This window comes from Tamandua tetradactyla, chromosome 8 (assembly GCF_023851605.1).
Source record: "Tamandua tetradactyla isolate mTamTet1 chromosome 8, mTamTet1.pri, whole genome shotgun sequence".
Lineage (NCBI taxonomy): Eukaryota > Metazoa > Chordata > Mammalia > Pilosa > Myrmecophagidae > Tamandua > Tamandua tetradactyla.
The window spans coordinates 72,529,363-72,552,630 of NC_135334.1; the positions used below are offsets into that span (position 1 = coordinate 72,529,363).

A 23,268-nucleotide genomic window follows, 5' to 3' on the forward strand; every position below is an offset into this window, starting at 1 on the left:
AAGTTCATTATTTTGAACATCAGTTATTCTACCTTTTTGTGTTGCAATGAAGCCCATGGGAGCTATCACATTCTACACTAAATACCCTGATGCTATGTTTTAAAAGAAGGACAAAAGTTAAAAAGCCATTTTTGTTTGTATGAGTTCTATGCTCTTTACATTCTTGTGGTTGTTTTTGAATTGTTTTTCTGTTTTCTCCTTGATATTTGCTTTCTTATTCTGTCTCAAATAACTAAGTTTATTAGAAATGTTTTTAAGGTAAGAGTGAAGCCCTAGGGATTCTCCTTATAGTTAGGTATGAGGAATTAAAGATAGTTATTTTGGCGCTGGAGAGGCTTTTTTTTTTTTTTTGCTTAATACCTAGTTCTGTATGTGTTCCAGTAACACAAGGTTATTGGATTGATGAATTCTATACAAGTGAAATTTTATAATTAAACTTCATGGTTTGTCAAGTAAAGTGCTTTCATCCATATCTCATTTTTATTTTTATCTTCACAGTGATTCTATAAGGGTAGGATTATTCTGTTTTATAGATAAGACAGTTTGAGGTTCAGAGATTAAGTGGTAGAGCTGAGACCAGTCTCAGGTTGTTTGATTCAAACCCTACTGCTCTTTTTTCTATTCTGTCCTTTTTTATGTAACTTTCTTCAGAGAAAGTTAAACTCAATAAGGTCATAGTTCAATGCCAAGGAATATCCTCTCTGTCCTAATTTGATCCTTATAGTAGCCCAATGGGACAGGTAGTATTATCCCTATTTCCCACCTGGGGAAGTTGAGTGAGACATTAAATGACTTGTTTAGGTCATATGGTGAAATTTGAACTATGCCTCAAATTCTCTTCTTTTTACTCTAGATCCTGCTCTCTGATTGCAGTACATGATACTTCCTTCCTCAATCTGAATGAGCTGCCTAAATAGAAAGTATGCCAACCACTTGGATATTAAACAGCAGTGGTTTGAACTGTTAGTAAATAGCCGCGTCATCTTCCCTGGGAAGCTTGACTGCTTAAAATTCTCAGCTTATTTTCCAGTTTATGTAAAGTAGGAGTATAAAGAACTGTTGTGTTTGGACTTGCAACAAACTTAATTCCTTTAGTGGAAGCATTGAAGACACAGTTGCAATGCCAGTTTGGCGCAGGAAATACTTAAGCTCTCAAATGGAAATACTTATTGAATTTCTAGTACAGCCTAAAGTTCTGGGCCCCAGGAGGAATTTCACCATGAACGAGGAAATGTTAGGGCTCTAAGATCATTTGTTCTTATGCTTAAAGGCTAATTCAATAGAACAATTCTGTATACATTTATTGAGCTCCTACTATGTACTAGAAACACTAGTAGGTACTGGGGAATAGATTTTGTCTAGGAGTATTATATAGTCTAATTGGGGAGAGACAATACAAACAAATAATTACATTATAGTATGAAAGTGTTATAATTGAGAGATATACAAAGTACTGGTCAGAGAATGATTAATTCTCCTTTGGTCAGGGGTGGGGGAAGTGATTGGAGAAGGCTTTACAGTGAAAGGGATCACGGATTTGTGCCTTGAAGGATGGGTCAAACCTTTAGACAGAAAGGAGATGAAGGACATTTCAGGCAGAGGGAACTGTATGTGAAAAATCTCGGAAGTATGAAAGAGCTTGTTGTTTGAGGGAAGAAGTGAGAAACTTGATTGAGCTAAAACTGGAGAGTTAGATAAATTAGGCCTTCTTTCTGGTCCAGGGCTTTCAAGGACTCTCTTCCTATTATGCTTTGCTAGCATCGGCTCACCACATGTATATTTTTATACACAAATGCTTTTTGAAACAGGCTGTCTCTCCTCTCCAGTCTTCTCATGATACTTCTCTTTTCCAGGCTCTTACTGCCCCTTTCCAGTGCCTCTCAGCCCCTGAGTTAATATGGGTGGGTGGGTGTTCATACATAATTTGTTTCTATATTGCTTCTTATTCTAGAAAGGTTTGCCACTAGTGATATTTCTGGTTATGCCCAGAATGGAGGCTTATAGTTTGGTCACTTACATTTCTTAGCCCTTCCTTACAGCTTTATTTTTAGATTGTTTTAAGCCTTCATTCAGCTCAGGAATATCTCTGCTTGTGGAGTTAAGTGCAGTGAAATGAGATACTCTAGGAGACCTTTTCTGAGAAAGCTAGTGTTCTAGTTTGCTAGCTGCCAGCATGCAACACACCAGAGACGGATTGGCTTTTAATAAAAGGGGATTTATTTTGTTGGTTCTTCAGAGGAAAGGCAGCTAACTTTCCACTGAGGTTCTTTCTTACGTGGAAGGCACAGGATGGTCTCTGCTGGTCTTCTCTCCAGGCCCCTGGGTTCCAACAACTTTCCCCAGGGTGACTTCTTTCTGCATCTCCAAAGGCCTGGGCTGAGCTGCTAGTGCTGAGATGAGGAATGCCGAGCTGCTAGGCTGTGCTACATTGTGTTCTCTCATTTAAGCACCAGCCAATTAAGTCAAATGTCACTCATTGCAGCAGACACGCCTCCTAGCTGACTGCAGATGTAATTGGCAACAGATGAGGTTCACCTACCCTTGGCTTATGTCGGCAGCAACAAGATTAGCTATGCTCACCTGGCCAAGTTGACAACTGAATCTAACTAACACAGCTAGTAATTCCTTTTCTCTGTGTTAGTGCTTGTCACCCTGCCCTAGAACTCTTCTTGTTTCAGTGTCTGTCTTTCCTAATAGATTGTGGGTCCCTGAGGGTAGAAATTTTGTGTAATTAACCTCTTGTTTTTTCAACAGCCAGCATAGGGCCTGGACACTGAATAGATGTTTGATACATGTTTATTATTTATTGAGTCAGAAAAAGGACAGGAGTCCTAGTACCAGTTCTGCTGTGTGACCTAGGGCAGGTCACTTACAGTCTTTGGAACTCTAGTTTTCTTATCTGTAAAATTTGGAGGCTGGACTCCTTGACCAGTATCATTGCATTTATCCTGTTTAGTCTGGGTTCAGTTAAGGAGATAGAAACTACACCAATAAAATTTTATATGGAGAATATAAAAGTATTCTTAACTAGGTAAAAGGTGGTTTCATCCCACAGGAACTATCCTACCCTCATTTTTCCTAAAAACAGTTATAGCCACTTAGCACATGCAAATGTTTTGTGCCAGGCCCACCATTAGACACTTCCATTTATGTCGATGCCTTTTTTCTCATGTTTAAACCTGCTGAGACATTGTTGCTTCCAATAAATTGAGATTCAGAGAAAATAAGATTTACTCCAAATTATAGATCACTGTTGTCATTGTAATTGTTTATTTATCATTATTCTTATTATAGTGAGGATGAAACTGAAGTTCAGAAGTGTTAAATAGCTATTAAGTTATTAAATAGCAGAATGGAGTCTTATTCCAGGTAGTTCTGCTGTCAAAGTCCATATTAATTTCACTACATTGCATTTGATCTTTTCCTGTTCTAAGCCAAATCACAAAATGAAAGTAAGAGTTCAACTCCAATTAGTAGGTAGTTAAAAATTAGTGACATGAACAAACTCTTCAGTTCTTTCCAAAAAATAAATGTCATCACTTCCGAAAAGCAGTTAAGTAGCAACGTTTACCACCAGGAAAGAAAATCAAAGGGGAATGTAACCATCCTCAAATTCCCTAGTTAATGACAGTACCAAAAGAAACCAAGGAAAGGTGCTGTTGGTCCAAGGGCTTAATAAATATTCATTGATTAATTCTTTCAGTTGGTAGCACATGTCATTTTCTTTATGGACAATTTTATTTGGTCTTCCTGTGTTCTTTCTTCTACCATCAAGTCTCCAGACAGAATAATGGAGTCGTTTCCCCTGAGTTTCCTTCCTGAGCCCTGTGTTTGCCCTTCCAAATGGCTCACTGCAGAGAAGGTGGAGTGCAAAGGCTGGATTGTGGTTCAAAATCTCAGTAGCTTGTAGTTCTAGGGATCCAGTATCTTGTATATATGGGTAGAGGGGTTTATCAGAGGCCTTTAAGGGGGTGCAATTATGCTCTTATTTTGCAATTTCTTCGGTACAAACCAAGTTGGAAGGTTGGTCAGTAAAAAATGTTTTATGGACTAGTAAACTGGATGTCTCTGTGATCCACTAACCTTTTCAGGCCACGAAACCGTAGTAAGGTTCAATTTCAACTCAAGGGTTTAATTTCTCCTCCTCTTCTTTTTTTTTTTTTCCTTCCTTTCATAGTTATAAAATCCTTAGAGGTCTTTAAAAGGTGAAACACAGAGATTAGAAGGAAATGGAACCTAGATTTCTTCCTTTTATCTCTGTTCTATGATTCTTGGGGAAAATTATTTCAGAGTGTTTAGTCAATAAAAAACAGTTTATTTATTTATTTATTTTTATTAATTAAAGAAAAAAGAAATTAACACAACATTTAGAAATCATTCCATTCTACATATGCAATCAGTAATTCTTAACATCATCACATAGATGTATGATCATCATTTCTTAGTACATTTGCATCGATTTAGGAAAAGAACTAGCAAAACAACAGAAAAAGATATAGAATGTTAATATAGAGAAAAAAAACATAAGACACAAACAAACAAACAAAAAAAACTATAGCTCAGATGCAGCTTCATTCAGTGTTTTAAGGTAATTACATTACAATTAGGTATTATTGTGCTGTCCATTTTTGAGTTTTTGTATCTAGTCCTGTTGCACAGTCTGTATCCCTTCAGCTCCAATTACCCATTATCTTACCCTGTTTCTAACTCCTGCTGGTCTCTGTTACCAACGACATATTCCAAGTTTATTCTCGAATCTCAGTTCACATCAGTGGGACCATACAGTATTTGTCCTTTAGTTTTTGACTAGACTCACTCAGCATAATGTTCTCTAGGTCCATCCATGCTATTACATGCTTCATAAGTTTATTCTGTCTTAAAGCTGCATAATATTCCATCGTATGTATATACCACAGTTTGTTTAGCCACTCGTCTGTTGGTGGACATTTTGGCTGTTTCCATCTCTTTGCAATTGTAAATAACGCTGCTATAAACATTGGTGTGCAAATGTCCGTTTGTGTCTTTACCCTTAAGTCCTTTGAGTAGATACCTAGCAATGGTATTGCTGGGTCGTATGGCAATTCTATATTCAGTTTTTTGAGGAACCGCCAAACTGCCTTCCACAGTGGTTGCACCATTTGACATTCCCACCAACAGTGGATAAGTGTGCCTCTTTCACCGCATCCTCTCCAGCACTTGTCATTTTCTGTTTTGTTGATAATGGCCATTCTGGTGGGTGTGAGATGATATCTCATTGTGGTTTTGATTTGCATTTCTCTAATGGCCAGGGACATTGAGCATCTCTTCATGTGCCTTTTGGCCATTTGTATTTCCTCTTCTGAGAGGTGTCTGTTCAAGTCTTTTTCCCATTTTGTAATTGGATTGGTTGTCTTTTTGTTGTTGAGTTGGACAATCTCTTTATAAATTCTGGATACTAGACCTTTATCTGATATGTCATTTCCAAATATTGTCTCCCATTGTGTAGACTGTCTTTCTACTTTCTTAATGAAGTTCTTTGATGCATAAAACTGTTTAATTTTGAGGAGCTCCCATTTATTTATTTCTTTCTTCAGTGCTCTTGCTTTAGGTTTAAGGTCCATAAAACCACCTCCAACTGTAAGTTTCATAAGATGTCTCCCTTCATTTTCCTCTAACTGTTTTATGGTCTTAGACCTAATGTTTAGATCTTTCATCCATTTTGAGTTAACTTTTGTATAGGGTGTGAGATACGGGTCCTCTTTCATTCTTTTGCATATGGATATCCAGTTCTCTAGGCACCATTTATTGAAGAGACTGTTCTGTCCCAGGTGAGTTGGCTTGACTGCCTTATCAAAGATCAAATGTCCATAGATGAGAGGGTCTATATCTGAGCACTCTATTCGATTCCATTGGTCGATATATCTATCTTTATGCCAATACCATGCTGTTTTGACCACTGTGGCTTCATAATATGCCTTAAAGTCAGGCAGCGTGAGACCTCCAGCTTTGTTTTTTTTCCTCAAGATGTTTTTAGCAATTCGGGGCACCCTGCCCTTCCAGATAAATTTGCTTATTGGTTTTTCTATTTCTGAAAAATAAGTTGTTGGGATTTTGATTGGTATTGCATTGAATCTGTAAATCAATTTAGGTAGGATTGACATCTTAACTATATTTAGTCTTCCAATCCATGAACACGGTATGCCCTTCCATCTATTTAGGTCTTCTGTGATTTCTTTTAGCAGTTTTTTGTAGTTTTCTTTGTATAGGTTTTTTGTCTCTTTAGTTAAATTTATTCCTAGGTATTTTATTCTTTTAGTTGCAACTGTAAATGGAATTCGTTTCTTGATTTCCCCCTCCGCTTGTTCATTGCTAGTGTATAGAAATGCTGCATATTTTTGAATGTTGATCTTGTAACCTGCTACTTTGCTGTACTCATTTATTAGCTCTAGTAGTTTTGTTGTGGATTTTTCCGGGTTTTCGACGTATAATATAATATCGTCTGCAAACAGTGATAGTTTTACTTCTTCCTTTCCAATTTTGATGCCTTGTATTTCTTTTTCTTGTCCAATTGCTCTGGCTAGAACCTCCAACACGATGTTGAATAATAGTGGTGATAGTGGACATCCTTGTCTTGTTCCTGATCTTAGGGGGAAAGTTTTCAATTTTTCCCCATTGAGGATGATATTAGCTGTGGGTTTTTCATATATTCCCTCTATCATTTTAAGGAAGTTCCCTTGTATTCGTATCCTTTGAAGTGTTTTCAACAGGAAAGGATGTTGAATCTTGTCAAATGCCTTCTCTGCATCAATTGAGACGATCATGTGATTTTTCTGCTTTGATTTGTTGATATGGTGTATTACATTAATTGATTTTCTTATGTTGAACCATCCTTGCATACCTGGGATGAATCCTACTTGGTCATGATGTATAATTCTTTTAATGTGTTGTTGGATTCGATTTGCTAGAATTATGTTGCGGATTTTTGCATCTATATTCATTAGAGATATTGGTCTGTAGTTTTCTTTTTTTGTAATATCTTTGCCTGGTTTTGGTGTGAGGGTGATGTTGGCTTCATAGAATGAATTAGGTAGCTTTCCCTCCGCTTCGATTTTTTTGAAGAGTTTGAGGAGAGTTGGTACTAATTCTTTCTGGAATGTTTGGTAGAATTCAGATGTGAAGCCGTCTGGTCCTGGACTTTTCTTTTTAGGAAGCTTTTGAATGACTGATTCAATTTCTTTACTTGTGATTGGTTTGTTGAGGTCATCTGTTTCTTCTTGTGTCAAAGTTGGTTGTTCATGTCTTTCCAGGAGCCCGTCCATTTCATCTAAATTGTTGTATTTATTAGCGTAAAGTTGTTCATAGTATCCTGTTATTACCTGTATTTCCGTGAGGTGAGTGGTTATGTCTCCTCTTCCATTTCTGATCTTATTTATTTGCATCCTCTCTTTTCTTCTTTTTGTCAATCTTGCTAAGGGCCCATCAATCTTATTGATTTTCTCATAGAACCAACTTCTGGCCTCATTGATTTTCTCTATTGTTTTCATGTTTTCAATTTCATTTATTTCTGCTCTAATCTTTGTTATTTCTTTCCTTTTGCTTGCTTTGGGATTAGTTTGCTGTTCTTTCTCCAGTTCTTCCAAGTGGACAGTTAATTCCTGCATTTTTGCCTTTTCTTCTTTTCTGATATAGGCATTTAGGGCAATAAATTTCCCTCTTAGCACTGCCTTTGCTGCGTCCCATAGGTTTTGATATGTTATGTTTTCGTTTTCATTCGCCTCGAGATATTTACTAATTTCTCTTGCAATTTCTTCCTTGACCCACTCGTTCTTTAAGAGTGTGTTGTTGAGCCTCCACGTATTTGTGAATTTTCTGGCACTCCACCTATTATTGATTTCCAACTTCATTCCTTTATGATCCGAGAAAGTGTTGTGTATGAGTTCAATCTTTTTAAATTTGTTAAGACTTGCTTTGTGACCCAGCATATGGTCTATCTTTGAGAATGATCCATGAGCACTTGAGAAAAAGGTGTATCCTACTGTTGTGGGGTGTAATGTCCTATAAATGTCTGTTAAGTCTAGCTCATTTATAGTAATATTCAAATTCTCTATTTCTTTATTGATCCTCTGTCTAGATGTTCTGTCCATTGATGAGAGTGGTGAATTGAAGTCTCCAACTATTATGGTATATGTGTCTATTTCCCTTTTCAGTGTTTGCAGTGTATTCCTCACATATTTTGGGACATTCTGGTTCGGTGCATAAGTATTTATGATTGTTTTGTCTTCTTGTTTAATTGTTCCTTTTATTAGTAGATAGTGTCCTTCTTTGTCTCTTTTAACTGTTTTACATTTGAAGTCTAATTTGTTGGATATTAGTATAGCTCCTCCTGCTCTTTTCTGGTTGTTATTTGCATGAAATATCTTTTCCCAACGTTTCACTTTCAACCTATGTTTATCTTTGGGTCTAAGATGTGTTTCCTGTAGACAGCATATAGAAGGATCCTGTTTTTTAATCCATTCTGCCAATCTATGCCTTTTGATTGGGGAATTCAGTCCATTAATATTTAGTGTTATTACTGTTTGGATAATATTTTCCTCTACCATTTTGCCTTTTGTATTATATATATCATATCTGATTTTCCGTCTTTCTACACTCTTCTCCATACCTCTCTCTTCTGTCTTTTTGTATCTGACTCTAGTGCTCCCTTTAGTATTTCTTGCACAGCTGGTCTCTTGGTCACAAATTCTCTCAGTGACTTTTTGTCTGAAAATGTTTTAATTTCCCCCTCATTTTTTTTTTTTTTTTTTTTTTTTTTTTTTTTAAAGGAAAGACAGAGAGAAGGAAGGAAGGATAGAAGGAAGGAAGGAAGGAAGAAAGGGAAACATTTTTAAACATTTTCTTGTTTTATTGTATTCTGTTTCTCCGTTTTTGTTACATGGGCTGGGGCCGGGAATCGAACCGAGGTCCTCCGGCATAGCAGGCAAGCACTTTGCCCGCTGAGCCACCGCGGCCCGCCCTCCCCCTCATTTTTGAAGGATAATTTTGCTGGATATAGAAGTCTTGGTTGGCAGTTTTTCTCTTTTAGTAATTTAAATATATCATCCCACTGTCTTCTAGCTTCCATGGTTTCTGCTGAGAAATCTACACATAGTCTTATTGGGTTTCCCTTGTATGTGATGGATTGTTTTTCTCTTGCTGCTTTCAAGATCCTCTCTTTCTCTTTGACCTCTGACATTCTAACTAGTAAGTGTCTTGGAGAATGCCTATTTGGGTCTAATGTCTTTGGGGTGTGCTGCACTTGTTGGATCTGTAATTTTAGGTCTTTCATAAGAGTTGGAAAATTTTCAGTGATAATTTCTTCCATTAGTTTTTCTCCCCCTTTTCCCTTCTCTTGTCCTTCTGGGACACCCACAACACGTATATTTGTGCGCTTCATATGGTGATTCAGTTCCCTGATCCCCTGCTCAAAATTTTCCATTCTTCTCCCTATAGTTTCTGTTTCTTTTTGGAATTCAGATGTTCCATCCTCCAAATCGCTAATTCTATCTTCTGTCTCTTTAAATCACCGTTGTAGGTATCCATTGTTTTTTCCATCTTTTCTACTTTATCCTTCACTCCCATAAGTTCTGTGATTTGTTTTTTCAATTTTTCTATTTCTTCTTTTTGTTCAGCCCATGTCTTCTTCATGTCCTCCCTCAATTTATTGATTTGGTTTTTGAAGAGGTTTTCCATTTCTGTTCGTATATTCAGCATTAGTTGTCTCAGCTCCTGTATCTCATTTGAACTGTTGGTTTGTTCCTTTTACTGGGCCATGTCTTCAGTTTTCTGAGCATGATCTGTTATTTTCTGTTTGTGTCTGGGCATTTAATCAGATTTCCCTGGGTGTGGGACCCCGCAGGTTGAAAGATTTTTCTGTGAAATCTCTGGGCTCTGTTTTTCTTATCCTGCCCAGTAGGTGGCGCTCGTGGCGCTTGTCTGTCTGCGGGTCCCACCAGTAAAATATGCTGTGGCTCCTTTAACTTTGGAAAACTCTTGCTGTGCGGGAGGGTCATCAGCCGAAGCGGCTTGGAGGAGTGCCATTCCAAATCTCCCAACCAGCCCGGGAATCCGCGCGTCGGTAGGATCGCCGGCATCCACGGCTTGGGGAAGCGCCTGTCCAAATGTCCCAGCCTCCCGGGGCGCCAAGTGTGGTGGGGGGGGCACCGGCCTCTGCAGCTTGGGGGAGCGCCTGTCCAAATTTCCCAGCCGGCCCGGGGCGCCAAGCGTGGCGGGGGGTCGCCGGCCGCCGTGGCTTGGAGGAGTGCCTGTCCACCGTTCCCAGCTGGACCGGGAAGCCACATGTTTGGAAAGGACCCCGGTCGGCGGTCTCCGCGGCTTGGGGGATCTCCGATCCAATTCTCCCAGCTGGTACGGGGGGCCGCGCGTTGTGGGGTGTGTGGCACCAGCCGCCGCGACTTGAGGGGATCGCCTCTCCAATTCTCCCAGCCGGCCCGGGAAGGAGGGAGGGAGGGACTCTGGCCGCCTGCCGCCCTGGCCCAGGGAAGCGCACGCCCCTCAGTGATCTCACCGCAGCGGGTTCTCCCAGCCAGTCAACCGTTCCAGAATGGGGTACGCTGTCTTCTTGGTGTCTGTCGTGGCTCCGGGCGCTGTTCTGTACCGTTTCTGATTCCCTAGTAGCTGTTCTGGAGGAGAAACTAATACCCGCGCATCTTACTAAGCTGCCATCTTCTCCAGAAGTGCAACAGTTTATTTTTGAGAATACATACTAGGTTTCCTTCTCATACATGCTACATGATCACATTGAAATGTAAAGTTTACACAACTTCTTTCATGGCTAGTGTCACCCATGTTTTTTCTTTTTGGAACTTAATAAATTTTTTTTTATAAAAAATTTGTTTTTATATACAGAAAAACACCAAACAAATGCAGATATTCTTAACTTTTGATCATTCTTTTCTATATATACAGTCAGTAATTCACAATATCATCACATAGTTGCATATTCATCATCATGGTCATTTCTTGGAAAATTTGTATCTTTTCAGAAAAAGAAGTAAAAAGAAAACAGGAAAAAATTCATATATACCATACCCCTTACCCCACCCTTTCACTGATCACTAGCATTTCATTCTAAGTTTATTTTAACATTTGTTCCCCCATTATTTATTTTTATTCCATGTGATTTACTCATATGTTGATAAGATAGATAAAAGAAGCATCAGACACAAGGTTTTCATATCACACAGTCACATTGTGAAAGGTATATCATTATACAATCATCTTCAGGAAACATGGCTGTTGGAATACTGGAACAGTTCTATATTTTCAGGCAATTCCCTCCAGCCTCTCCATTACGTGGTGACTAACAAGGTATATCTATTTTATGCGTAAGAATAATCTCCAGGATAACCTCTCGACTCTGTTTGGAATCTCTCAGCCATTGACACATTTTTTGGTCTCATTTCACTCCTCCCCCTCTTGGTCGAGAAGGTTTTCTCAATCCCCTGATGCTGAGTCTCAGTTTATTCTAGGATTTCTGTCCCACGTTGCCAGGAAGGTCCACACCTCTGGGAGTCATGTCTCATGTAGACACGGGCAGGGTGGTGAGTTTGCCTGTTGTGTTGGGTGGAGAGTAGTGTCATCTTTTTTTCTTCATAACATTCCTATGAGATAACAGGTTAGGTGTGTATAATGGTTTTTGCTTTTGTTTTAACAAATATGGAAATTGAAGCCCAGAGAGGGGAGGTAATTTGTTCAGAGTCATATAGTTCCATAGTCACTAGAAGGCAGGAACTGCATCTCAGAGCTCTAATCTAGGGTGCCCTTCATTCTCATAGAGCCATAGAAGACTCCATCAGTCCTTTACTGATAAGGCACAGTGGGCTTTGCCTTTTTCTTTTTGTTTTTAACAGCTTTATTGAGATAATTCACGTTCTCTCCAGTTCAGCCATTTAGAGCTTTGCCTTTTATGGTCCTGAAGGTGTACATCTGAAATGGTAGAACATCTGGCCAAAGCAGATTTCTTGTACCCTATTAGAGTATATTCAATAAAAGCAATGACAATTAGTCATATAGATTAAAGGGGAGAGGCAGGAATGTCCTTTTTTGAGGTGTTAGATTTCTGATTATGACTGGAAACATTGTGTCACCCCCATCACACCACACACACACACACACACACACACACACACACACACACACACACACACACATACACATGCAAGCACGCTGATTTAGAAACCACTGACTTTCTGTCCACTATTGCATGCTTGATACTTTCTGTGAATGGCAGATGTGTTATTAGATATAGGATCTTTTAGGTCAAAAAAGGAGCTATACTTGTGCCTTCCTTTTTTTTTTTTTCATCTTTTAGTAGAAGGTTTATTATGATTTAATTCACATACCATAAAATTCACCCTTTTTAAAGTTTACAATTCAGTGATTTTTTTTTTTGTATATTCACAGTCATGCAACGATCACTACTATCTAATTGCAGAACATTTTTCTTCTTTTTAAAAGAAACTTTGTACGTTAACAGAGATACCGCATTCTCTCCTCCCCGCAGCCTTTGGTAGCCACTAATCTACTCTCTGTTTGTATGGATTTGCCTGTTTTGATTTGAGCATTTCATATAAGTGGAATCATGCATTATGTATCCTTGTGTCTGGCTGATTTCACTTAGTCTTTTTTTCAAGATTTATCCTTGTTGTAGCATAAGTACTTTATTTCTTTTTATGACTGAATAATATTCTGTTGAATGTATATATCACCTTTTGTTTATTCATTCATCAGTTGATGACATTTGGGTTGTTTCTCCCTTTTGTCTATTATGAAGAAGGCTGCCATGGACGTTAGTATATAGGTTTTTGTGTGGACATTTTTCAGTTTTCTTGGGTATATACCTAGGAGTGGAATTGGTGGGTCATACAGCAACTCTATATTGAACCATTTGAGGAACTGCCAACTGTTCACCGTAGTGGGTGCACCATTTTAAAATCTCACTAGTCCTGTATGAGAATTCTAATATCTCCACATTCTCACTTATACTAGTTATTGTCTGTCTTTTAAATTATAGTCATTCTAGGGTGGGCAGTGGTGGCACAGTGGCACAGTTCTCGCCTGCCATGCCGGAGACCCAGGTTCAATTCCTGGTGCCTGCCCATGCAAAACAAAAAATTTAAGTCATTCTAGTGGGGGGTGCCAGTCATAACCACTTTTAACATGTTGTCGTGTATCCTTCCAGTCATCTTTTTATGTGTGTATATGCTTATGAATATTAATAATGGTAGTAGCTAACACAATATTATTGTGTGCCAGACAATGTTCTAAGTTCTTTAAAGCACTATTATTACCACGCCTTTTTTTTTTTTTTACAGATAAGGAAACATAGTTTAAATAACTTGCTTAAGATTACACAGTTAGTAAGTTACAAAGTCAAGATTTGCTCTAGACAGTCTGAATATAGAAACTTTGCTCTTAACCACCATGCTTTTGATTTTCTTTTGTATGTATATATATTTTACCTAAGTGTTCAGACTAAATGTAATTTGGAGCTTGTATTTATCATTTTTTAATAACATATCTTGGTGATCTTTCAGTGTCAGTATATATAGGTCAATCTTAGTCTTTTTAAAATTTTATTTCTTTTTCTTTTTTTTTTTTAATCTTAGTCTGTTTAATGATGTATAATATTCTGTAGTATAACTGTCATAATTTATTAAGCTTTTCTCCTTAAGATAGACATTTGTATTGTTTCCATTTAATTCTATAGTGAACATTGTTGATATACCTTTTTGTTTACATGGCTGATTATTTCTGTAGGGTAGATTCATAGAAGTAAAATTGCTACGTTAAAATGTTCATGCTCTCTAATGTTTAGAAAGTAGAAAGAGAGATGCAGGGAATTGGCAAAATGTTAAAAGTTGGAAGATCTGGGTATCTGGGGTTGGGGGTCTGTTGGAGTTCTTTTTGCACCTATTCTGTAAGTTTTAATTTATTTAAAAGTAAAAAGTTTAAAAATGTACATTTAGTTGAATTTTTAACAAATGCTGTCAAATTGTTCTCAAAAAAGGCTTTAACAAATTTATACTCCCACTAATACTAAATGAGAATGCCTGGTTTCTCACACTTTCCCAGTACTGGATATTATCACTATAACTTTTGCCAATCTCAGGATGGTTTTAATTTTCAACCTTCTGATTACTAGTGCAGTTAAGTATTTATCCTATGTTCATTGGCCATTTATTATTGTTCTGTGAATTTTGTGTCATTTATTGCCCATTTATATAGAGTTCATTGTTTCATCAGTTTTGGGGGGCTCTTTGAATATTAAGGGTGCAAGTCTTGATTTTGCTGCAAATATTTTTGATGATTTGTTTATGAAATTTGGTGCTTCCCCAGAGCACAGAAGTCTTTTATACTGGGATAATTCTTTAAAAATAACATACTATGGCCACCTAACATTTATTCTAAAGAGTTCTAGGAGCTTTCATACTCTTTTTGTATTTTCAAAAATTTTATGAGAGCTTTTTTTAATGAATTTTCTAAATTAATTTTTAAATTAAAAAAATTACAAGAAAGAAACACAAATATTCTTAACCTATGACCATTCCGTTCTGTATATAATCAGTAATTACAGTATCATCACATACTTGCATATTCATTATCATGATCATTTCTTAGAACATTTGCATCAATTCAGAAAAAGAAATAAAGGCAACAGAAAAATAAAACGAAAGCAGAAAAAAAATTATACGTATCATGCCCCTTACACCTATTGATCACCAGCATTTCAAACTACATTAATTTTAACATTTGTTCCCCCTATTATTTATTTTTATTCCTAATGTTCTATTCGTCTGTAACAGACAAGGTAGATAAAAGGAGCATCAGACACAAGGTTTTCACAATCACACAGTCACATTGTGAGAACTATATCATTATACAGTCATCATCAAGAAACATGGCTACTGGAACACAACTCTACATTTTCAGGCAGTTCTCTCCAGCCACTCCACTACATCTTGAATAACAAGGTGATATCTACTTAATGCGTTAAGAATAACCTCCAGGATAAGCCCTCAACTCTGTTTGGAATCTCTCAGCCAGTGACACATTTTTTTTGTCTCATTTCACTCTTCCTCCTTTTGGTTGAGAAGGGTTTCTCAATCCCTTGATGCTGGGTCTCAGCTCATTCTAGAGTTTTTCTCAATCCCTGATGCTGAGTCTCAGCTCATTCTAGAATTTCTGTCCCACGTTGCCAGGAAGGTCCACATCCCTTAGAGTCATGTCCCATGTAGAAAGGGAGGGTGGTGAGTTTGCTTGTTGTGTTGGCTGGAGAGAGAGGCCACATCTGAGCAACAAAAGAAGTTCTCTTGGGGGTGACTTTTAAGGCCTAATTTTATGTAGACTTGACCTACCTATCCTTTGTGAGGTTAAGTTTCATATGAACAAACCCCAAGACTGGGGGCTCAGTCTATAGCTTTGGTTGTCCACACTGCTTGTGAGAATATCAAGAATTCAACTTGGGGAGGTTGAATTTTCCCCCATTCTCACCATTCAATTCAAAAGACTTTGCAAATACTTTCCCACTCACTAATCAAATCACTCTGGGATTCATCGGGGCATCACTCTGGACAAACTAACAAAATCTCATGTCCTACCCAAGGTTCCATGTACTTAAGCTGTTCAGCCAACTATCTATATAAGTTATATTAGGAAATGCACTAGTCAAAGTATAAATTTTGTACCAAATAAACATTTTTTTGCTTTAGTCTCACACATAAGTTGAAATTTTAAAATATAATTACCATCTATTTTCAGCACCCTGCAGTAATGACATTCCTTTGTTCTTCCTCATGCAAAAACATTTTTTAAATTTGTATATTTAGTCGCTATCATTATACACTCTAGGCATTCCTAGATTATACCATATCAATCTTTATCGTCTTTCTTTCTTTGTGATTTCATTTATGCCCCCAGCCCTCCTCCCTCTATCATTCTCACATTCAGCTTCATTCAGTGTTTTAACATAATTGTATTATAGTTAGGTAGTATTGTGCTGTCCATTTCTGAGTTTTTACAATCAGTCTTGTTGCACAATCTGTATCCCTTCAGCTCCAATTACTCAATATCTTAAAGTTTCTTTCCTTTCTCCACTGGGAAGCAGCCTGTGGGGGAGGGGCGCCAGCTGCCATGGCTTGGGGAACTCACGGATCTGGGGGGGCTTGTAGCTGGTACAGCTGGTCCAGACTGGGGTACACTGTGTGTCTGGTCACTGACATGGCCTCAGGAGCTGTTCTGTACTGTTTGTGGTTATTTAGTACTTGTTCTGGAGTATGAACTAAAATGTGCACATTATTAAGCCGCCATCTTGGCTAGGAAGCCTTTTTTATTAATTTTTAAATTATAAAAAAACATAAGAAAGAAACACAAACATTCTTAATATATGCTCATTCCGTTCTGCATATATAATCAGTAATTCACAGTATCATCACATAGTTGCATATTCATCATCATGATCATTTCTTAGAACATTTGCATTAATTCAGAAAAAGAAATAAAAAGACAACAGAAAAATAAAAGGAAAACACACATTTTTTTTTTTCATGGGCAGGCACGGGGAATCGAATCTGGATCTCCGGTGTGGCAGGCAAGAACTCTGCCTGCTGAGCCGCCATGGCCTGCCCTATGAGAGCTTTTGATTAAACAACGTGGATTGAATGTGTAAATTTATCCTATCTACATTTTTAAAATAACATTGAAATGACAACAAAGTAATAAAACTAGTATTACTCAAAAGTTAAGAGAATAAGAGAGAAGATAACAGTACAGGAAAGCTAGCATCGTTTTGGAAGATGTAAAGGAGAGGTACAAAGTGGTGATTGTTTAACAGACTAGAGAAAACAGAGCTGAGGCTGCAGAAGAAATGTCAGTGCAAAGAAGGCCATTTTGTGATACAGAATTTTAGAAAGGTCTAGTTATTGGAGGTTTTTGACCTCCTAAGATGAGAGGTAGAGGAAAATAGGCTATATAAGGAACAATTTAACTCCCAGATCCTTTCCCCATGTAACCAGTACATTGGAGATTTAGTCTCTGGAGGTATAAAATCAGGGAAGCCCTACATTTGAGAATGTGAGATTTAGTTATGAGCAAGAGATATTCCATATTAAAAACAGAGTGAAGGTCTCCATCCAGTTCCTAGCTCCCAGACTTTAGTAGACAGGTTTATTCTCCTCAGGTAGGAGATTGAAGGATTCCTCTTTGAGAAATGGACCTACAGCTGTTGACATTTGAGGTCCCATCCTCCTCTCAAAAAGCTGGCTTGGGATTTTCTTTTGCTACAGGGAAATCTAGGAGTCATGCCCTGCTGCCATGATGCAGTGTGCCTTTGTGTAACTTACTCTTAGTTTGAGAGAATAGGCAAGGATTACCTGATATTTGAGAAAACCATCTAACATGTATAACAGATAAAAAGAACGAAAAAGAAAGGAGAGGTGGGGACGGAGAGGCAATATAGAGAGCAAAAGAAAGTTTGAAAAAAAGCTCAGATCAAAGGAAGTTCTGTCTTAATGAAACATGAAAAGGGTCCTATAAAAAGGAATAGTCACAGAAGAAGAAAAAACTTTTGGAAATTTAAAATTATGGTATCAGAAATAAAGTAAAAACAAAAAGGTAGAAAATAGAAGCAAGAAGTAAATTTGAGAATCAATTTAAGATTTATTTAAATTTAAACTTTATTTTGACTGTCAGTTTAATTATTTTTAAATAATTTCTTTTCCCCTGTTTCTCTAGTTTCTTTTCTCCAGATCTCTGTATCTCCAAATAATTAGATACTGGACCGTGGAGCAAAGGAAATCTTCAAAGAAATAATATAAGATTATTTTCTAAAATTTAACTGCTTTTGCATTTACATTAAGAACCCCATCAATTCGAGCCCACCCAGGGACGCAAAAAAAAAAAAACCCATCAAGTGTTCAGTACAAAGAATGAAAGAAACACATCATCATGAAATTTCAGCACGCTGGGTATAATGAGAATAGCATAAAAGCTTCTAGAGATAATAAAAGGCCACACACACAATCCTTGGACTTGTCAAAAGCAATATTGGTAGTCAGAAAAAAGTAGAGAAATTGTCTTCCATCTGAGAGCAAATTATTTCCAACCCAAACTCTATTCTGGGTCAAAGTTAACGATCAAATATAAGGTTGGGGAGAGAAAAGACATTTTCAGATATGCCAGATCTCAAAAGATTTGGCTCCTTTGTATACTAGTTCAAGAAACTTGTAGTTTGAGCTCCCAAAATGAGAGGAAGGCATGAGATCTAGGAAACAGGGAATCCAACATAGGAGAGAATGATGAATAGAAATCTCAGAATCATGGTCAGGGGTGGTATTCTAGGACCATATTTTTGTAGGAAGACTAAAAGAAACGAGAGAGAATTTTTACAGTCTAAATTGAAACAAGAGCTTAGAGGTCTCCAAGAGGGATGTTTTAAGGAAAAGATAAAAGTGGAACTAGTGAATTATCTGAACATGTTTAACCATATTGAAAGGAATCTTAAAGTTATTTGGAAGATGAATTGGGGAAAAGGATAATAAAACCACCCAAATTAAAAATGAGACAACTATTAATTCTACAAAAAACTGTAATTCTAGTTGTCCAAGAAGGGCAATGCAATCATAATACATTATGTGGCTCAAATATGAATATCATTATACTAATACAAAGATTGAATATTAATTTTTAAAACTTTTTATTTTGAAATAATTACAGATTTACATGAAATTGCAAGGATGATAGTACAGAGCGGTCCTATCTACCCTTTATCCAGTTTTTCCCAGTGGTTATATCTTACATAACTATAGTATAATAGTAAAACCAGGAAAATGGCATTGGTACAATGTGTATGTATAATTCTGTGTCATTTTATCATATATACATTTGTGTAACCACAACTACAATCAATGTACAAAATACTCCATCACTACAAAGATCTCCCTTATACTACCTCAGTCATGCACACCCCCCTGCCGCCACTATCCCTCACCTCTGGCAACCACTAATATCTTTATCATCTCTATAATTTTGTTATTTCAAGAGTATTGTATAAATGGAGTCATACAGTATGTGACCTTTTAAAATGGACTTTTTTCCACTCAGTGCCCTTGAGATCCATCTAGTGGTCGTGGTATCAGTAGTTCATTCCTTTTTATTGCTGAGTAGTATTCCATGGCATGAACGTATGCCACATGTTATTGCAACTAAAGATTGTGATCTAACAATGTTGGTAGAAGAAAAATGAGTGTGTGAGTGTTTGAGGTGAGGATGATGCTGTAAAAGAGCAAAGACTTTCTCATCACAGAAAGATAATAAGTAGTGATAAAATATGAAAAGCTGTTCAACATCATTAGCCATTAGGGAAATGCTAATCAAAACCACTATGCGGTACTCCCTCATATCCACTATGATAGCTTTTATTTAAAAAAATGGAAAATAAATGTTGGTGAGAGGATGTAGAGAAATAAAAAGTCTTTTTGCTAGTGGAAATGTAAAATGGTGTAGCTGCTATGAAGACAGTTTGGTGATTCCTCAGAAAGTTAAACTTAGAATTACCTTATGACCTGACAATTCCAAGAAATATATATATATTTACAATGGGATATTACTCAGTCTTTAAAAAGGAAGGAAGTTCTGATATATGTTGCTATATTGATGAACTGTGAACACGTCATGTTGAATAAATGTCAGACACAAAAGCACAGATATTGTTCGATTTCACTTATATGAAATACCTAGAATATGCAGGTTCATAGAGAAGGAAAATAGAGATTACCACCTTACTATGATAGGGATGGGGGAAGGAATGGGGAGTTACTGCTTAAAGAGTACAGAGTGTTTGCAGCGATGAAAAAGTTTTAGTAATGGTTGTTGGTGATAGTAGCACAAAATTGTGAATGCATTTAATATCACTGAATTGTATACTTGAAATCTGTTAAAATTGGAAATGTTATGCTATATATATGTTACCGCAATAAAAATTTTTTGAAGTAATAGAGGTTGATAAAATTGAAAAAATGCTAGTTTACGAATGTTATTTGGAAGCAGATAAATGCTAGCAGAAAGAGCTAAAAGTTGAAAGTGACCAATTACCTTTGGGAAGCTGAAATCAATTGTAGGATAAGGGACTGCTGCTTTTATGTTATAAGCCTTATAATATTACTGAGCTTGACTTTTAAAACTATATACATATTAACTTTGATCAAAAATAAAAATAGATTGTCATAAAATAGCCATCATATTTTCCCCCTTCCATTTACCAAAAACATATGAAGTAAAGGGTTAATACTATACATGGAAATCTTTTTTTTTTTAGTATGGAACACTTCATGTATTTGCGTGTCATCCTTGTGCAGGGGCCATGCTAATCTTCTCTGTATTTTCCAATTTTAGTATATGTGCTACTGAATCGAGCATACATGGAAATCTTTTATTGGCTGATAATGTATCCGTAGCTAAGATACTGCTAAATACCCAGTATGGCAAACGAGTCCTAATGATCCAGTTCCTGAGTTGCTGCTGTTGGGATATAAATTACCATAAAACTGCATCCTAAATGCCAACTCACTAGCCATGTCCATCTTTTTCTTTGATAGATTCAGATTGCTGTTTCATAGGAATTATATAAACTTTCAGTTTAAAAAATTGAGCCTTGGCCCTTGCCAAAATACCCCTGTCAGAAAGAGGGAAGTCAGAGCCTGGGCTTGGAAATCAGAGCTGTTGCTCTACTACTTTTTTTTTTCTTCTGTTTTAGGCTTCAGTTTCATTCCCTGAGATTCCCTCATTGATGTTTTTATTGAATTGTAGTGTTTGCAAATTTCCTAACCCCAGATGATTCTTGAGTCACTTCTGCAAATGATTTATCACTTATTCATCATGCATGAGAATTTTTCTTCTCAATGAGAAATCCCATTGTCAACTACAAGATTCAAGGCAGAGTGAAGGGCTCAGAATGAGTCATTGCCTAGTGGCTTACTTCAAGTACTAGGCTATTTCCTCCACCCTCATTGTTATTGCCATTAAACATTCTTGTCCACAGACATTGCCTATAAGATCTTTGGATTTTCCTTGCATGCTGGTGAAATTGCTCTGTGGCTGCTTTATCAGTTTAAGGACTAATTTCCTAAATCTAAAATGAAATTAATAACAGTTATTTTCCCTCTTAGTGCCCAGAGCAGATGTCATGACCAGATAAGAGCAAGGTCAAGAGCAAAGCTTTATTTATTTAGTTTTTTGCAGTTCCTTTTAAATTACTTCTTCTTAAGTTTTTTTATTGTATAATATAACATATATACAAAGCAAAGAAAGAAAAAAGCAGTAGTTTTCAAAGCACTCTTCAACAAGTAGTTACAGCACAGACCCCAGAATTTGTCGTGGACTACCATACCAAAATGGAGCTTTATTTTTATCTTTTACCACTCTGGGCTCAGTGGAGAGGAATGGGTGGGAGGAGTTCCTTAGCCTGGTCAGGTACCCATGATCAAAGTGTTGGATAAGGATAGGTGGTGTCTTGAACCTGAGGAGCAGCCCCTTCAGAGATTCCACTGTTGTTGCTGCAACAGTACAGACAACAGTAGTGATGCATTTATTATTATTCAGACTGCTTTGGAGAGAGGGCCGAAATGATCCTTCTTCTAACTGGATATGATTGTAGAATAATCAACATACATTGGCTAGGTTGCACATGCACAACAAGCTACCATTCCTTCCAAAGTGTAAGACTAAAATCAGTCTTACAATTAAAATAATAACACATATTTGGAAATAATACATCTGATAAGGGTTTAATATCCAGAATATATGAAGAGCTCCTACAACTCAACAACAACAAAACAATCCAGTTGAAAAATAGCCAAAGTACTTGAATAGACATTTCTCCTAAGAGGATATAAAAATTCAAACACATGAAAAGAAGATCAACATCGTTAGCCCTTAGGGAAATACATATCAAAACCACAATGCACTATCACCTCCCACCCATTAAGATGGCTGTTATTTTAAAAATGGAAAACAGTAAGTTCTGGTGGGTATGTGGAGAAATGTGAACTTTAGTGCATTGTTGGTGGGAGCGTAAAATGGTGCAGCCGTTGTGGAAAACAGTTTGACAGTTCTTCAGAAAGTTAAATATAGAACTACCACTTGACTTGGCAGTCCTACTTCTAGGTATATATGTAAAAGAATTAATAGAAGGAACTTGGATATATATTTATACACCAGTGTTCATAACAGTGTTATTCACAACAGAGAAAAGGTGGAAGCAACCCAGATGTCCACTAGCACATGAATAGACAAACAAAATGAAATATTACTCAGCCTTAAAAAGAAATAGAGGAGGGCAGACCACAGTGGCTCAGTGGCAGAGTTCTTGCCTGCCATGCTGGAGACCCGGGTTCGTTTACCGGTGCCTGCCAATGCAAAAAAAAAAAAGGAAATGGAGGTGTGCACTGGAAGTTCAGTGTAGAATTCTCGCCTGCTGTGCTAGAGACCTCAGTTTGATTACCGGCCCATGCACTCTAAAACAAAAAAGGAAAAAAGAAAAATCAACAAATGATGCTGTGATAATGGGATATTCACATGGGAAAGAATATCCCACCACACAGCACAGAAAACAGAAAGAAAGAAAGAAATGAAGTTCTAATGCATGCTACTTCATGGATGAGCTGTGAACACATCATGATGAGTTAAATCAGCTAGACAAAAAAAAAAGGATTTTGTATGATTCTACTTACATAAAATAGCAAGAATATGCAAGTGCATGCACAGAGACAGAAAGTAGAGTAAAGGTAACTGGAAATGAGGGTTGGGCCTCTTGGGGTGAGGGGAGAGGGAATGAGGAGTTAAAGCATACTGGATGTAGGGTTTTTGTCTGAAGGGATGGGAAAGTTCAGGTGGTGAGGGTATAGCATAATACTGTGATTAATTGCACTGAATGTTATGCCTGGGAGTGGTTAAAATGAGAAAGTTTATGTTGTATGTATATTTCCACAAATAACAACAAACAAGCAACTAAAGAGACATGACACAGGCAATATGTGATCCTGGAGGATGGGATTTAAGAATGGGGGAGGAAAGCCCCAAAGGATATTATTGGAAAATATGTAAAAATTAGAATATAGTGACTGTAAGCTTTATATCAATGTTAAAGCTCTTGAACTTGATAATTGTACTTAAAGTGCTTACGTAAGTGAATACCCTTGTTCTTAGGAAAGAAATGTATATGAAAGTATTATGTGT

The 23,268-nt window shown here is 37.1% G+C and overlaps 1 protein-coding gene and 1 non-coding gene across 5 annotated transcripts in view; one reads left to right on the forward strand and one right to left on the reverse strand.

The window, feature by feature from the left end:
• Window positions 1–23,268, forward strand: part of FAM168A (family with sequence similarity 168 member A) — a 247,712-nt gene that overhangs the window by 101,172 nt on the left and 123,272 nt on the right. The gene's annotated exons all lie outside the window — the stretch shown is intronic.
• Window positions 20,346–20,451, reverse strand: LOC143645342 (U6 spliceosomal RNA). Its single transcript, XR_013157065.1, has one exon. It is a non-coding gene; the product is annotated as a U6 spliceosomal RNA (small nuclear RNA).